Source organism: Phyllobates terribilis, unplaced genomic scaffold (genome assembly GCF_046119375.1).
Source record: "Phyllobates terribilis strain yellow unplaced genomic scaffold, ASM4611937v1 Scaffold_169__1_contigs__length_4117513, whole genome shotgun sequence".
Classification (NCBI taxonomy): Eukaryota; Metazoa; Chordata; class Amphibia; order Anura; family Dendrobatidae; genus Phyllobates; species Phyllobates terribilis.
Window position 1 is genome coordinate 2667917 of NW_027362929.1, and position 17543 is coordinate 2685459.

General features: G+C 44.4%; 9 non-coding genes across 9 annotated transcripts; all 9 read right to left on the reverse strand.

The window, feature by feature from the left end:
• Positions 1-1012: 1012 nt before the first annotated feature.
• Positions 1013-1203, reverse strand: LOC141209873 (U2 spliceosomal RNA). Its single transcript, XR_012280062.1, has one exon. It is a non-coding gene; the product is annotated as a U2 spliceosomal RNA (small nuclear RNA).
• Positions 1204-2324: 1121 nt separating this feature from the next.
• On the reverse strand, positions 2325-2515 carry LOC141209102 (U2 spliceosomal RNA). The gene has a single exon (XR_012279307.1). It is a non-coding gene; the product is annotated as a U2 spliceosomal RNA (small nuclear RNA).
• A 1125-nt stretch (positions 2516-3640) lies between these two features.
• On the reverse strand, positions 3641-3831 carry LOC141209103 (U2 spliceosomal RNA). The gene has a single exon (XR_012279308.1). It is a non-coding gene; the product is annotated as a U2 spliceosomal RNA (small nuclear RNA).
• Positions 3832-4952: 1121 nt separating this feature from the next.
• Positions 4953-5143, reverse strand: LOC141209105 (U2 spliceosomal RNA). Its single transcript, XR_012279310.1, has one exon. It is a non-coding gene; the product is annotated as a U2 spliceosomal RNA (small nuclear RNA).
• A 1120-nt stretch (positions 5144-6263) lies between these two features.
• Positions 6264-6454, reverse strand: LOC141210291 (U2 spliceosomal RNA). Its single transcript, XR_012280464.1, has one exon. It is a non-coding gene; the product is annotated as a U2 spliceosomal RNA (small nuclear RNA).
• A 1122-nt stretch (positions 6455-7576) lies between these two features.
• LOC141210592 (U2 spliceosomal RNA) lies at positions 7577-7765 on the reverse strand. The gene has a single exon (XR_012280747.1). It is a non-coding gene; the product is annotated as a U2 spliceosomal RNA (small nuclear RNA).
• A 6106-nt stretch (positions 7766-13871) lies between these two features.
• Positions 13872-14062, reverse strand: LOC141210325 (U2 spliceosomal RNA). Its single transcript, XR_012280497.1, has one exon. It is a non-coding gene; the product is annotated as a U2 spliceosomal RNA (small nuclear RNA).
• A 1122-nt stretch (positions 14063-15184) lies between these two features.
• On the reverse strand, positions 15185-15375 carry LOC141210326 (U2 spliceosomal RNA). Its single transcript, XR_012280498.1, has one exon. It is a non-coding gene; the product is annotated as a U2 spliceosomal RNA (small nuclear RNA).
• Positions 15376-16500: 1125 nt separating this feature from the next.
• Positions 16501-16691, reverse strand: LOC141210362 (U2 spliceosomal RNA). Its single transcript, XR_012280534.1, has one exon. It is a non-coding gene; the product is annotated as a U2 spliceosomal RNA (small nuclear RNA).
• Between the last annotated feature and the right edge of the window lie 852 nt (positions 16692-17543).

The window sequence follows — 17543 nt, forward strand, 5'->3', positions numbered from 1 at the left end:
CCCTCACATGCCTGCACTTTTCGGCTTGCTGCTGCTGCAATCCACGCGTTTTAGATCTGCATAACTCCACCTCTTTTAGCACAGTACCCTCAACCCCCGGCTGTTCCCACCCGCCTCAACACCGTTGGAAGGGAGGAGAACCAATTAAGGCGGGGGGGGGGGTGGAACGAGCAGCTGTCTACCCTTAGCAGGAGGGTTGCTGATTAATTACCTCTCCTGCTGCTGCTGCTGCTGGCTGTCCAGCAGCAGACTGAAGGTGGCTGCTGCTGTGCGCAGGTATATAAAGGCTCAGAGCCTATTATGACACGCGCAGCCAGCGTTCCATTGCCACATTCCGTCTACTGCAGGCGGGATACCTGGATGGCTGAATGTCACTGAGAAGCTCACAGAGACCGCCATAAGCAACAGTTTAAAAGAATGCCACAGACTAATCAACCAAACTTTTTGGGTTGGTTTCTCTTTTATAGTCTGCAGGCATTAAATGAAAGAAGTCAGTGTTCCAGCAGAGGGAGACAACGTTTCAGAAAAGGCATTGTAGCAAACCAAAAAAGAAATTTTAAGCGCAGCAGAGTAACCAGCTCACATACCTGTTAGCTCAGGTGAGTTTAAAAGGCTGCTGTTGATAACAAGGGCATTTGCTAAATAGATGGTGTGTGTGCAACAATATACTGAAAGGTCAATTATATTGTGCAGCTTATCTCACCACCTGTAGTTATTTAGGTGAAAGCTCCAAAATGCTTGCCTAATATGTCTGTTTATCCAAAAGGAAGTATAGAGGGAGAGCTAGATAGATAGCATTGCATTACATTACATTACATGGCAATGCAATGCACAGTTGCTGAAGTTGAACCAAAATGAGCTTGTCATCTGGCTTCTGCAACTTTTAACATGAAAAATCCAATGAGGAGAAGAAAAGCAAAGCCAAAGAGTCCATCCCAAAATCCGACAAACAAGCAAAATGAACAAAAAGCATTGAATTCAATTCTTTCTGATTTTAGAAACTGCATTAAAGAAGGGGTGCACCGGTCCTGGAGATACTGCAATACCAGGTCAATGCATGGAGTGGACAGAGCAAGCTCTTTTTCCATCTCCCTGTTCTAAAAATCCATTTAATATATGGTCCCCAGATAGGGGACGTATCAGATATTAAACTGATAAGAACAGATACTACACTTGATCTTAGCCAAAAGGCCGAGAAGCGATAACCAGAATTGGTTTCCGACTACGGTGCCACCCAAGGATTCTGAAAAGTCCATTTGTGGAGATGGCCACCTGGACTCCCGTTAAGAAGACATGCTGTCAACCTCTAGATCCCTCACATGCCTGCACTTTTCGGCTTGCTGCTGCTGCAATCCACGCGTTTTAGATCTGCATAACTCCACCTCTTTTAGCACAGTACCCTCAACCCCCGGCTGTTCCCACCCGCCTCAACACCGTTGGAAGGGAGGAGAACCAATTAAGGCGGGGGGGGGGGTGGAACGAGCAGCTGTCTACCCTTAGCAGGAGGGTTGCTGATTAATTACCTCTCCTGCTGCTGCTGCTGCTGGCTGTCCAGCAGCAGACTGAAGGTGGCTGCTGCTGTGCGCAGGTATATAAAGGCTCAGAGCCTATTATGACACGCGCAGCCAGCGTTCCATTGCCACATTCCGTCTACTGCAGGCGGGATACCTGGATGGCTGAATGTCACTGAGAAGCTCACAGAGACCGCCATAAGCAACAGTTTAAAAGAATGCCACAGACTAATCAACCAAACTTTTTGGGTTGGTTTCTCTTTTATAGTCTGCAGGCATTAAATGAAAGAAGTCAGTGTTCCAGCAGAGGGAGACAACGTTTCAGAAAAGGCATTGTAGCAAACCAAAAAAGAAATTTTAAGCGCAGCAGAGTAACCAGCTCACATACCTGTTAGCTCAGGTGAGTTTAAAAGGCTGCTGTTGATAACAAGGGCATTTGCTAAATAGATGGTGTGTGTGCAACAATATACTGAAAGGTCAATTATATTGTGCAGCTTATCTCACCACCTGTAGTTATTTAGGTGAAAGCTCCAAAATGCTTGCCTAATATGTCTGTTTATCCAAAAGGAAGTATAGAGGGAGAGCTAGATAGATAGCATTGCATTACATTACATTACATGGCAATGCAATGCACAGTTGCTGAAGTTGAACCAAAATGAGCTTGTCATCTGGCTTCTGCAACTTTTAACATGAAAAATCCAATGAGGAGAAGAAAAGCAAAGCCAAAGAGTCCATCCCAAAATCCGACAAACAAGCAAAATGAACAAAAAGCATTGAATTCAATTCTTTCTGATTTTAGAAACTGCATTAAAGAAGGGGTGCACCGGTCCTGGAGATACTGCAATACCAGGTCAATGCGTGGAGTGGACAGAGCAAGCTCTTTTTCCATCTCCCTGTTCTAAAAATCCATTTAATATATGGTCCCCAGATAGGGGACGTATCAGATATTAAACTGATAAGAACAGATACTACACTTGATCTTAGCCAAAAGGCCGAGAAGCGATAACCAGAATTGGTTTCCGACTACGGTGCCACCCAAGGATTCTGAAAAGTCCATTTGTGGAGATGGCCACCTGGACTCCCGTTAAGAAGACATGCTGTCAACCTCTAGATCCCTCACATGCCTGCACTTTTCGGCTTGCTGCTGCTGCAATCCACGCGTTTTAGATCTGCATAACTCCACCTCTTTGAGCACAGTACCCTCAACCCCCGGCTGTTCCCACCCGCCTCAACACCGTTGGAAGGGAGGAGAACCAATTAAGGCGGAGGGGGGGGGGGGTGGAACGAGCAGCTGTCTACCCTTAGCAGGACGGTTGCTGATTAATTACCTCTCCTGCTGCTGCTGCTGCTGGCTGTCCAGCAGCAGACTGAAGGTGGCTGCTGCTGTGCGCAGGTATATAAAAGCTCAGAGCCTATTATGACACGCGCAGCCAGCGTTCCATTGCCACATTCCGTCTACTGCAGGCGGGATACCTGGATGGCTGAATGTCACTGAGAAGCTCACAGAGACCGCCATAAGCAACAGTTTAAAAGAATGCCACAGACTAATCAACCAAACTTTTTGGGTTGGTTTCTCTTTTATAGTCTGCAGGCATTAAATGAAAGAAGTCAGTGTTCCAGCAGAGGGAGACAACGTTTCAGAAAAGGCATTGTAGCAAACCAAAAAAGAAATTTTAAGCGCAGCAGAGTAACCAGCTCACATACCTGTTAGCTCAGGTGAGTTTAAAAGGCTGCTGTTGATAACAAGGGCATTTGCTAAATAGATGGTGTGTGTGCAACAATATACTGAAAGGTCAATTATATTGTGCAGCTTATCTCACCACCTGTAGTTATTTAGGTGAAAGCTCCAAAATGCTTGCCTAATATGTCTGTTTATCCAAAAGGAAGTATAGAGGGAGAGCTAGATAGATAGCATTGCATTACATTACATTACATGGCAATGCAATGCACAGTTGCTGAAGTTGAACCAAAATGAGCTTGTCATCTGGCTTCTGCAACTTTTAACATGAAAAATCCAATGAGGAGAAGAAAAGCAAAGCCAAAGAGTCCATCCCAAAATCCGACAAACAAGCAAAATGAACAAAAAGCATTGAATTCAATTCTTTCTGATTTTAGAAACTGCATTAAAGAAGGGGTGCACCGGTCCTGGAGATACTGCAATACCAGGTCAATGCGTGGAGTGGACAGAGCAAGCTCTTTTTCCATCTCCCTGTTCTAAAAATCCATTTAATATATGGTCCCCAGATAGGGGACGTATCAGATATTAAACTGATAAGAACAGATACTACACTTGATCTTAGCCAAAAGGCCGAGAAGCGATAACCAGAATTGGTTTCCGACTACGGTGCCACCCAAGGATTCTGAAAAGTCCATTTGTGGAGATGGCCACCTGGACTCCCGTTAAGAAGACATGCTGTCAACCTCTAGATCCCTCACATGCCTGCACTTTTCGGCTTGCTGCTGCTGCAATCCACGCGTTTTAGATCTGCATAACTCCACCTCTTTTAGCACAGTACCCTCAACCCCCGGCTGTTCCCACCCGCCTCAACACCGTTGGAAGGGAGGAGAACCAATTAAGGCGGGGGGGGGGGTGGAACGAGCAGCTGTCTACCCTTAGCAGGAGGGTTGCTGATTAATTACCTCTCCTGCTGCTGCTGCTGCTGGCTGTCCAGCAGCAGACTGAAGGTGGCTGCTGCTGTGCGCAGGTATATAAAGGCTCAGAGCCTATTATGACACGCGCAGCCAGCGTTCCATTGCCACATTCCGTCTACTGCAGGCGGGATACCTGGATGGCTGAATGTCACTGAGAAGCTCACAGAGACCGCCATAAGCAACAGTTTAAAAGAATGCCACAGACTAATCAACCAAACTTTTTGGGTTGGTTTCTCTTTTATAGTCTGCAGGCATTAAATGAAAGAAGTCAGTGTTCCAGCAGAGGGAGACAACGTTTCAGAAAAGGCATTGTAGCAAACCAAAAAAGAAATTTTAAGCGCAGCAGAGTAACCAGCTCACATACCTGTTAGCTCAGGTGAGTTTAAAAGGCTGCTGTTGATAACAAGGGCATTTGCTAAATAGATGGTGTGTGTGCAACAATATACTGAAAGGTCAATTATATTGTGCAGCTTATCTCACCACCTGTAGTTATTTAGGTGAAAGCTCCAAAATGCTTGCCTAATATGTCTGTTTATCCAAAAGGAAGTATAGAGGGAGAGCTAGATAGATAGCATTGCATTACATTACATTACATGGCAATGCAATGCACAGTTGCTGAAGTTGAACCAAAATGAGCTTGTCATCTGGCTTCTGCAACTTTTAACATGAAAAATCCAATGAGGAGAAGAAAAGCAAAGCCAAAGAGTCCATCCCAAAATCCGACAAACAAGCAAAATGAACAAAAAGCATTGAATTCAATTCTTTCTGATTTTAGAAACTGCATTAAAGAAGGGGTGCACCGGTCCTGGAGATACTGCAATACCAGGTCAATGCGTGGAGTGGACAGAGCAAGCTCTTTTTCCATCTCCCTGTTCTAAAAATCCATTTAATATATGGTCCCCAGATAGGGGACGTATCAGATATTAAACTGATAAGAACAGATACTACACTTGATCTTAGCCAAAAGGCCGAGAAGCGATAACCAGAATTGGTTTCCGACTACGGTGCCACCCAAGGATTCTGAAAAGTCCATTTGTGGAGATGGCCACCTGGACTCCCGTTAAGAAGACATGCTGTCAACCTCTAGATCCCTCACATGCCTGCACTTTTCGGCTTGCTGCTGCTGCAATCCACGCGTTTTAGATCTGCATAACTCCACCTCTTTTAGCACAGTACCCTCAACCCCCGGCTGTTCCCACCCGCCTCAACACCGTTGGAAGGGAGGAGAACCAATTAAGGCGGGGGGGGGGTGGAACGAGCAGCTGTCTACCCTTAGCAGGAGGGTTGCTGATTAATTACCTCTCCTGCTGCTGCTGCTGCTGGCTGTCCAGCAGCAGATTGAAGGTGGCTGCTGCTGTGCGCAGGTATATAAAGGCTCAGAGCCTATTATGACACGCGCAGCCAGCGTTCCATTGCCACATTCCGTCTACTGCAGGCGGGATACCTGGATGGCTGAATGTCACTGAGAAGCTCACAGAGACCGCCATAAGCAACAGTTTAAAAGAATGCCACAGACTAATCAACCAAACTTTTTGGGTTGGTTTCTCTTTTATAGTCTGCAGGCATTAAATGAAAGAAGTCAGTGTTCCAGCAGAGGGAGACAACGTTTCAGAAAAGGCATTGTAGCAAACCAAAAAAGAAATTTTAAGCGCAGCAGAGTAACCAGCTCACATACCTGTTAGCTCAGGTGAGTTTAAAAGGCTGCTGTTGATAACAAGGGCATTTGCTAAATAGATGGTGTGTGTGCAACAATATACTGAAAGGTCAATTATATTGTGCAGCTTATCTCACCACCTGTAGTTATTTAGGTGAAAGCTCCAAAATGCTTGCCTAATATGTCTGTTTATCCAAAAGGAAGTATAGAGGGAGAGCTAGATAGATAGCATTGCATTACATTACATTACATGGCAATGCAATGCACAGTTGCTGAAGTTGAACCAAAATGAGCTTGTCATCTGGCTTCTGCAACTTTTAACATGAAAAATCCAATGAGGAGAAGAAAAGCAAAGCCAAAGAGTCCATCCCAAAATCCGACAAACAAGCAAAATGAACAAAAAGCATTGAATTCAATTCTTTCTGATTTTAGAAACTGCATTAAAGAAGGGGTGCACCGGTCCTGGAGATACTGCAATACCAGGTCAATGCGTGGAGTGGACAGAGCAAGCTCTTTTTCCATCTCCCTGTTCTAAAAATCCATTTAATATATGGTCCCCAGATAGGGGACGTATCAGATATTAAACTGATAAGAACAGACACTACACTTGATCTTAGCCAAAAGGCCGAGAAGCGATAACCAGAATTGGTTTCCGACTACGGTGCCACCCAAGGATTCTGAAAAGTCCATTTGTGGAGATGGCCACCTGGACTCCCGTTAAGAAGACATGCTGTCAACCTCTAGATCCCTCACATGCCTGCACTTTTCGGCTTGCTGCTGCTGCAATCCACGCGTTTTAGATCTGCATAACTCCACCTCTTTTAGCACAGTACCCTCAACCCCCGGCTGTTCCCACCCGCCTCAACACCGTTGGAAGGGAGGAGAACCAATTAAGGCGGGGGGGGGGGGTGGAACGAGCAGCTGTCTACCCTTAGCAGGAGGGTTGCTGATTAATTACCTCTCCTGCTGCTGCTGCTGCTGGCTGTCCAGCAGCAGATTGAAGGTGGCTGCTGCTGTGCGCAGGTATATAAAGGCTCAGAGCCTATTATGACACGCGCAGCCAGCGTTCCATTGCCACATTCCGTCTACTGCAGGCGGGATACCTGGATGGCTGAATGTCACTGAGAAGCTCACAGAGACCGCCATAAGCAACAGTTTAAAAGAATGCCACAGACTAATCAACCAAACTTTTTGGGTTGGTTTCTCTTTTATAGTCTGCAGGCATTAAATGAAAGAAGTCAGTGTTCCAGCAGAGGGAGACAACGTTTCAGAAAAGGCATTGTAGCAAACCAAAAAAGAAATTTTAAGCGCAGCAGAGTAACCAGCTCACATACCTGTTAGCTCAGGTGAGTTTAAAAGGCTGCTGTTGATAACAAGGGCATTTGCTAAATAGATGGTGTGTGTGCAACAATATACTGAAAGGTCAATTATATTGTGCAGCTTATCTCACCACCTGTAGTTATTTAGGTGAAAGCTCCAAAATGCTTGCCTAATATGTCTGTTTATCCAAAAGGAAGTATAGAGGGAGAGCTAGATAGATAGCATTGCATTACATTACATTACATGGCAATGCAATGCACAGTTGCTGAAGTTGAACCAAAATGAGCTTGTCATCTGGCTTCTGCAACTTTTAACATGAAAAATCCAATGAGGAGAAGAAAAGCAAAGCCAAAGAGTCCATCCCAAAATCCGACAAACAAGCAAAATGAACAAAAAGCATTGAATTCAATTCTTTCTGATTTTAGAAACTGCATTAAAGAAGGGGTGCACCGGTCCTGGAGATACTGCAATACCAGGTCAATGCGTGGAGTGGACAGAGCAAGCTCTTTTTCCATCTCCCTGTTCTAAAAATCCATTTAATATATGGTCCCCAGATAGGGGACGTATCAGATATTAAACTGATAAGAACAGATTTTTTTTTTTTTTTATACCATTCAGTAAAATTTTTCAAGCAACAATCAATAGTATAAAAACTCATACTACGTTGCCCAGTCTTACATCATAATGGTACTTTCTTTATTTCATATTTATAACTTTATACTGAAACAGTTGTAATACCTTTTGAATGGACAAAAAACTGTAAAACATACCATTATCATAAAAAAAGACAGATCACAACACTTAAACAAGGACTTACTCGTACTTTACCAGTGACCTCCATTTTTTGACTTTCCAAAAACCTTCTGAATCAAAGCCACCACCGCCACGGCTGTCCCATAAATAAACTATGTATAACCTTGACAAAACCATCCTAACACAATTATTAACTGAGATTATTTTCCTTTTAAATAAACACAAATTCCTAACGTCCCACAGACTTTCTATTACACATGCCATTATCAACCACAACAATCTCTCTTTCACCCGGCTACTTGCACCCATCCCAAACATTACCACTCTCCAATTTATAAAATTCACGCCCGCTAGTTCCTTGCATAAACCACCCACTCCCTTCCAAACACTCTGAGCATAATCACAATTCCAAACCAAATGCATAACAGTTTCACTCGCCCCACATCCATCCCTCGGACATACCTCTGTTCTAATCAGATCCCTCCTCTTCTGTACCTCTCTCACAGGCAAAATCTCATGCAAACTCATCCATACGATATCACGCTGCCTATTCGATATTCCTTTTATACTCAGGTTCCTCCATACACACAACGCTTCACTCGATCTCAAGCCCCTAATGTTACATTCAAACTCTCTAACACGCATCCTTCTCCTTACATTCCTTATCACTTTGAAATCACCCATAGGAACATCCAACAAATCATGCTTGACAACAAATTTTTCAACAAACTCATACCACACTGGACATTTAAACGAAACAGGCACTCTTGCATCCCTTCTCATCCATTTCAACCCAAACAACATCCATCCAGCCATATATTTAATCATAAAAGCCGTCTTGTTATCCCTACCTAACAGAACAACCACTGTTTTAATATAATTTAAACCAATACAAATTTCAAAATTTGGGAAATCCATTCCCCCATGTTCACGTAACTTACACAAATATTCCCTTTTAAGTTTTTCCATCTTACTTCCCCAATAAAACGTAAAAATTAGCTTCTCAATCCGCCTAAAACCCCTATAAGGGGCTGGAAAAACCACGGACACAAAAAGTAACATAGGAAGAATCACTGACTTAATAATAAGGACTTTGCCTGACAATGTCAAGTCCCGCAACCTCCAAAAATTTAACTTTTGTTCAATCCTCTTACCGCATTCATCCCAACTCTCATTCCCTTTCAGATCTTTGTTAAACCACACCCCCAGAACCTTAATAGCACCTTCTTCACATATCACACCATCCATCCTAACACTCGAATCCCCAAAACACTTAAAGCTACACTTCCCCCAATTCACCCTAAAACCAGATGCACCACAAAAGAAATCTAAAAGCAACCTTGCTCGATTCATAGCAGCCATATTATCACTCACCACAACAACATCGTCCATATACCCCATTACCTTTACAGTCTTTCCACCACTCCCTGGGATTAGAAGACCATTCATCACTTTCTCTTTCCGAATCATGCACAACAGGGGCTCAATCACACTTATAAACAGGACAGGGGACAACGGACACCCCTGCCTGACCCCTGATTTTATGCACACCTTCTCACTCAAACATCCATTCACTAACACTTCACTCACCACACCATCATACAAACACCTTATCGCCTTCACAAAAACACTAGGAAAACCCATCCTAACTAACACCTCAAACATAAACGCATGCGACACTCTATCAAAAGCTTTCTCAAAATCCACACAAAAAACCATACATTTCCCCTTCCTAAACATACAATCTCCAATTACGTCCCTCAACAACAAGAGGTTATCAGTCATACACCTACCTGGCACCGCGCACACTTGATCAACACCAACCACACTTCCAATCACCCCACGCATACGGTTAGCCAGAATTTTGCTAAAGACTTTGTAATCTGCATTGAGTAATGTAATCGGCCTCCAATTACGCAAATTCTTTTTCTCACCCTTCTTATATAGTAAAACAACTACTCCTTCTTTCATGGAATTACAAAGTACACCATTCATCCACATATATTGACATACCTCCACAAAATCAACACCAATCACATCCCATGCTTTTACATAAAACTCCACAGGCAACCCATCTTTCCCAGGTGTTTTATTCTTTTTCGCACCATCCACCGCCTTTTTAACCTCATCAAAAACAATATCCTCACTCAAACACTCACGTTCCCCTGATTCAAGCTGACTCTCCAACATACCTAACACATGCTCTTTCAAACCCCCATCCACCCATTTAGACTCAAATAAACTACTATAGAAACTATGTACCTCATCCAACACTTCCATTCCAACCACAGTCATACCATTATCATTTTCAACCTCATCCAACTCATCTTTCTTACTGCACATTTTTTTAAAAAAGTACCTCGTACACTTCTCATCCATATCCAAATGCTCAACTCTCGTCCTAAAAATAATTTCCTTCCCACGCTTTTCCAAAACACGCTTCATCTCATCTCTCGCTCCTCTGAGTTGATCACTAACATCAATTCCTTTCATACTCATTTTATGTAACCACTCAATCCTCATATTTAAATCTTTAAATCTGCCTCTTTCAATTGCTGCTTTTTTATAACCCCACCTCCTAAAAAAATTCTTAATTTCCACTTTCACCCAATCCCACCATACAGTCACATCCACAAAATTATTTTTCCTAGACCTCCACCATTCATACTTACTTTCGAAGTCTCTCATAACCCTAACATCCTCTAACAACCTAACATTTAGCTTCCATACCCCAACACCATGCACCATTTTTTTATCACCTTCAAACATACCCCACAAACATTCATGGTCTGTGAAAGAAAAAACATGCTGTTTAAAAAATTTACACACCAAACCTCTATTTGTATACAGCATGCGGTCAATCCTGGACACTATTCCTCCCCTATCAGCTCTATATGTGGCCGGTGGTGGCTTACTCAAAAATTCCGCTGCATCTAAAAAAGAAAAATCAGATGTAATTTGATTAAGGACCTTACCCGTGACATCAATTTCCCCTTCAGAAACACAATTGAAATCACCAACTAATAATATTGGAATCCTTCCAGGCAAAAAAAAACGTATTTTCTCTAATAGTGCTAACCTATCCCCTTTGTTAATTGGACAATACACGTTAACAATTTTCACCCTCCACCCTCTCCCCTTAACCACTGCCATTATACAACGACCTGGCTCCACCACCATATAATTTTCAAAACTTAAATCCCTATTCCCCAACAAAATCCCCACACCATCATTTTTGTTTGTCATTGAACCTGACCAAATGCTATGCCCATATACCCAGTCCTTTTCAGGAGGTGACTCTTCAATTCCGCACTCTTGCAGACAGTAGATATTTGCTCCAAGATTTTTTAGTTCTTCCAGTATAGCCAATCTTCTAGGCTTAGATTTTATAAGCCTTACATTTACTGACAGTACACTACAGCCCACGTTGGAGCCCATTTTTTAACCATATTTGGTAAAAAAGAACATACCCCCCACCGAAGAGTCAACCTTTCTCGTCTTGAAACTCGATTCCTGATGTTAAGCACAGAATGCTGGCCCCCTCCTCCAAAAAAGACCTCCTAGGAGAGGCACTGTAGCTCTCGGGATAGCTCCTATCACTTAAGGGGCTGATGCTCCCAATACTGGCAGGTGAAATATCTGGTCGGAACTTCTTTGCAGAAGACACATCAGAGTCCTCATCAGGGGGCCTCACCACAGCCCCGGTGAAGTCACCCTGGCCACCACCACCTTCTTGAATGGCCTCTGAGCTTTCCAAAGCCAACACCGGCGTTGTGGAGAGTGAACCGCTCACTTCTCCCTCACCACTCACATCAAGCAGAATTGACATATCTGCAGGCTCCATCTCAACAGCGCTTCCACCAGCAGGATCAGGTGCTTCCTCCATCACTTCCATGAAGTCCCTTACTGCCTCAATCGCCTCACCAATAGTGGCGGCAGTACTAGGACGTGGGGACACGGCCTCTGCATATGACCTGGAACGATGGGGACAGTCCTTGAAAGCGTGTCCCTCCTCCCCACACGCATTACAGACCATGGAGTTAGTACATTCCATTGCCAGATGACCTTCTTTATTGCATTTCCCACAAAACTTCTCCACCGTGCAGTCCTCTTGGTAGTGTCCAAAGGATTTACACTTCCTGCAAAAACGCGGAGCACCGGGAAAATACATATACCCTCTATCCCTCCCGATGGCAAAACTGAGGGGAGGGTAGTGGATACCCCCAGGTCCCTGGGGGTCTTCCTGGAACCGTACAAAAAACTTGTGTTTGCCAGTCCACAAGCCCACCTCATTCCTCACCTTGTGTGAGTAGGACACATAGCTGCAATGACGGTTCAGGAATCTAGTAATGTCCTCCACATCCACAAGGGGGTTGTGCATAAACACAACAACTGGCACTTCCCCCTTAGTATACAATACCGTGAATGTAAGCCCTTCAAGAGCCGGATGATCCAAGGCTTGCTGATCCTTTAGAGTCTTGAAAAGATTCTGGCAAGCTGCCATACGATCAAGGACCAAAACGTACCGGCCATTCTTTGGGAACTCCTGTAGACAAATGATGTCTCCACGACCAACATTCAAAATCTTGAAGATGACGACTTCCACCAAGAACCGCAGGTTAAAGAAATTCCTCCTTGACTCCTCAATATCAATGCGAAAAGCATTTTTGACCCGAATATCATCGGTCCCGGCATAGCGAATCTTGACGCCCATTATCACCTCTCGTTTCCTCTGGACCCCCCCCAATAGCAGCAGGCAGCTTAAGCCACCTAAGTGGCGATGCTGCAAGGCCGAGGGGGAGACACTCTAGGATCCTTCTGACCAGATACAAGATCTTAGCCAAAAGGCCGAGAAGCGATAACCAGAATTGGTTTCCGACTACGGTGCCACCCAAGGATTCTGAAAAGTCCATTTGTGGAGATGGCCACCTGGACTCCCGTTAAGAAGACATGCTGTCAACCTCTAGATCCCTCACATGCCTGCACTTTTCGGCTTGCTGCTGCTGCAATCCACGCGTTTTAGATCTGCATAACTCCACCTCTTTTAGCACAGTACCCTCAACCCCGGGCTGTTCCCACCCGCCTCAACACCGTTGGAAGGGAGGAGAACCAATTAAGGCGGGGGGGGGGGTGGAACGAGCAGCTGTCTACCCTTAGCAGGAGGGTTGCTGATTAATTACCTCTCCTGCTGCTGCTGCTGCTGGCTGTCCAGCAGCAGACTGAAGGTGGCTGCTGCTGTGCGCAGGTATATAAAGGCTCAGAGCCTATTATGACACGCGCAGCCAGCGTTCCATTGCCACATTCTGTCTACTGCAGGCGGGATACCTGGATGGCTGAATGTCACTGAGAAGCTCACAAAGACCGCCATAAGCAACAGTTTAAAAGAATGCCACAGACTAATCAACCAAACTTTTTGGGTTGGTTTCTCTTTTATAGTCTGCAGGCATTAAATGAAAGAAGTCAGTGTTCCAGCAGAGGGAGACAACGTTTCAGAAAAGGCATTGTAGCAAACCAAAAAAGAAATTTTAAGCGCAGCAGAGTAACCAGCTCACATACCTGTTAGCTCAGGTGAGTTTAAAAGGCTGCTGTTGATAACAAGGGCATTTGCTAAATAGATGGTGTGTGTGCAACAATATACTGAAAGGTCAATTATATTGTGCAGCTTATCTCACCACCTGTAGTTATTTAGGTGAAAGCTCCAAAATGCTTGCCTAATATGTCTGTTTATCCAAAAGGAAGTATAGAGGGAGAGCTAGATAGATAGCATTGCATTACATTACATTACATGGCAATGCAATGCACAGTTGCTGAAGTTGAACCAAAATGAGCTTGTCATCTGGCTTCTGCAACTTTTAACATGAAAAATCCAATGAGGAGAAGAAAAGCAAAGCCAAAGAGTCCATCCCAAAATCCGACAAACAAGCAAAATGAACAAAAAGCATTGAATTCAATTCTTTCTGATTTTAGAAACTGCATTAAAGAAGGGGTGCACCGGTCCTGGAGATACTGCAATACCAGGTCAATGCGTGGAGTGGACAGAGCAAGCTCTTTTTCCATCTCCCTGTTCTAAAAATCCATTTAATATATGGTCCCCAGATAGTGGACGTATCAGATATTAAACTGATAAGAACAGATACTACACTTGATCTTAGCCAAAAGGCCGAGAAGCGATAACCAGAATTGGTTTCCGACTACGGTGCCACCCAAGGATTCTGAAAAGTCCATTTGTGGAGATGGCCACCTGGACTCCCGTTAAGAAGACATGCTGTCAACCTCTAGATCCCTCACATGCCTGCACTTTTCGGCTTGCTGCTGCTGCAATCCACGCGTTTTAGATCTGCATAACTCCACCTCTTTTAGCACAGTACCCTCAACCCCGGGCTGTTCCCACCCGCCTCAACACCGTTGGAAGGGAGGAGAACCAATTAAGGCGGGGGGGGGGGGTGGAACGAGCAGCTGTCTACCCTTAGCAGGAGGGTTGCTGATTAATTACCTCTCCTGCTGCTGCTGCTGCTGGCTGTCCAGCAGCAGACTGAAGGTGGCTGCTGCTGTGCGCAGGTATATAAAGGCTCAGAGCCTATTATGACACGCGCAGCCAGCGTTCCATTGCCACATTCTGTCTACTGCAGGCGGGATACCTGGATGGCTGAATGTCACTGAGAAGCTCACAAAGACCGCCATAAGCAACAGTTTAAAAGAATGCCACAGACTAATCAACCAAACTTTTTGGGTTGGTTTCTCTTTTATAGTCTGCAGGCATTAAATGAAAGAAGTCAGTGTTCCAGCAGAGGGAGACAACGTTTCAGAAAAGGCATTGTAGCAAACCAAAAAAGAAATTTTAAGCGCAGCAGAGTAACCAGCTCACATACCTGTTAGCTCAGGTGAGTTTAAAAGGCTGCTGTTGATAACAAGGGCATTTGCTAAATAGATGGTGTGTGTGCAACAATATACTGAAAGGTCAATTATATTGTGCAGCTTATCTCACCACCTGTAGTTATTTAGGTGAAAGCTCCAAAATGCTTGCCTAATATGTCTGTTTATCCAAAAGGAAGTATAGAGGGAGAGCTAGATAGATAGCATTGCATTACATTACATTACATGGCAATGCAATGCACAGTTGCTGAAGTTGAACCAAAATGAGCTTGTCATCTGGCTTCTGCAACTTTTAACATGAAAAATCCAATGAGGAGAAGAAAAGCAAAGCCAAAGAGTCCATCCCAAAATCCGACAAACAAGCAAAATGAACAAAAAGCATTGAATTCAATTCTTTCTGATTTTAGAAACTGCATTAAAGAAGGGGTGCACCGGTCCTGGAGATACTGCAATACCAGGTCAATGCGTGGAGTGGACAGAGCAAGCTCTTTTTCCATCTCCCTGTTCTAAAAATCCATTTAATATATGGTCCCCAGATAGTGGACGTATCAGATATTAAACTGATAAGAACAGATACTACACTTGATCTTAGCCAAAAGGCCGAGAAGCGATAACCAGAATTGGTTTCCGACTACGGTGCCACCCAAGGATTCTGAAAAGTCCATTTGTGGAGATGGCCACCTGGACTCCCGTTAAGAAGACATGCTGTCAACCTCTAGATCCCTCACATGCCTGCACTTTTCGGCTTGCTGCTGCTGCAATCCACGCGTTTTAGATCTGCATAACTCCACCTCTTTTAGCACAGTACCCTCAACCCCGGGCTGTTCCCACCCGCCTCAACACCGTTGGAAGGGAGGAGAACCAATTAAGGCGGGGGGGGGGGGGGGTGGAACGAGCAGCTGTCTACCCTTAGCAGGAGGGTTGCTGATTAATTACCTCTCCTGCTGCTGCTGCTGCTGGCTGTCCAGCAGCAGACTGAAGGTGGCTGCTGCTGTGCGCAGGTATATAAAGGCTCAGAGCCTATTATGACACGCGCAGCCAGCGTTCCATTGCCACATTCTGTCTACTGCAGGCGGGATACCTGGATGGCTGAATGTCACTGAGAAGCTCACAAAGACCGCCATAAGCAACAGTTTAAAAGAATGCCACAGACTAATCAACCAAACTTTTTGGGTTGGTTTCTCTTTTATAGTCTGCAGGCATTAAATGAAAGAAGTCAGTGTTCCAGCAGAGGGAGACAACGTTTCAGAAAAGGCATTGTAGCAAACCAAAAAAGAAATTTTAAGCGCAGCAGAGTAACCAGCTCACATACCTGTTAGCTCAGGTGAGTTTAAAAGGCTGCTGTTGATAACAAGGGCATTTGCTAAATAGATGGTGTGTGTGCAACAATATACTGAAAGGTCAATTATATTGTGCAGCTTATCTCACCACCTGTAGTTATTTAGGTGAAAGCTCCAAAATGCTTGCCTAATATGTCTGTTTATCCAAAAGGAAGTATAGAGGGAGAGCTAGATAGATAGCATTGCATTACATTACATTACATGGCAATGCAATGCACAGTTGCTGAAGTTGAACCAAAATGAGCTTGTCATCTGGCTTCTGCAACTTTTAACATGAAAAATCCAATGAGGAGAAGAAAAGCAAAGCCAAAGAGTCCATCCCAAAATCCGACAAACAAGCAAAATGAACAAAAAGCATTGAATTCAATTCTTTCTGATTTTAGAAACTGCATTAAAGAAGGGGTGCACCGGTCCTGGAGATACTGCAATACCAGGTCAATGCGTGGAGTGGACAGAGCAAGCTCTTTTTCCATCTCCCTGTTCTAAAAATCCATTTAATATATGGTCCCCAGATAGCGGACGTATCAGATATTAAACTGATAAGAACAGATACTACACTTGATCTTAGCCAAAAGGCCGAGAAGCGATAACCAGAATTGGTTTCCGACTACGGTGCCACCCAAGGATTCTGAAAAGTCCATTTGTGGAGATGGCCACCTGGACTCCCGTTAAGAAGACATGCTGTCAACCTCTAGATCCCTCACATGCCTGCACTTTTCGGCTTGCTGCTGCTGCAATCCACGCGTTTTAGATCTGCATAACTCCACCTCTTTTAGCACAGTACCCTCAACCCCCGGCTGTTCCCACCCGCCTCAACACCGTTGGAAGGGAGGAGAACCAATTAAGGCGGGGGGGGGGGGTGGAACGAGCAGCTGTCTACCCTTAGCAGGAGGGTTGCTGATTAATTACCTCTCCTGCTGCTGCTGCTGCTGGCTGTCCAGCAGCAGACTGAAGGTGGCTGCTGCTGTGCGCAGGTATATAAAGGCTCAGAGCCTATTATGACACGCGCAGCCAGCGTTCCATTGCCACATTCCGTCTACTGCAGGCGGGATACCTGGATGGCTGAATGTCACTGAGAAGCTCACAGAGACCGCCATAAGCAACAGTTTAAAAGAATGCCACAGACTAATCAACCAAACTTTTTGGGTTGGTTTCTCTTTTATAGTCTGCAGGCATTAAATGAAAGAAGTCAGTGTTCCAGCAGAGGGAGACAACGTTTCAGAAAAGGCATTGTAGCAAACCAAAAAAGAAATTTTAAGCGCAGCAGAGTAACCAGCTCACATACCTGTTAGCTCAGGTGAGTTTAAAAGGCTGCTGTTGATAACAAGGGCATTTGCTAAATAGATGGTGTGTGTGCAACAATATACTGAAAGGTCAATTATATTGTGCAGCTTATCTCACCACCTGTAGTTATTTAGGTGGAAGCTCCAAAATGCTTGC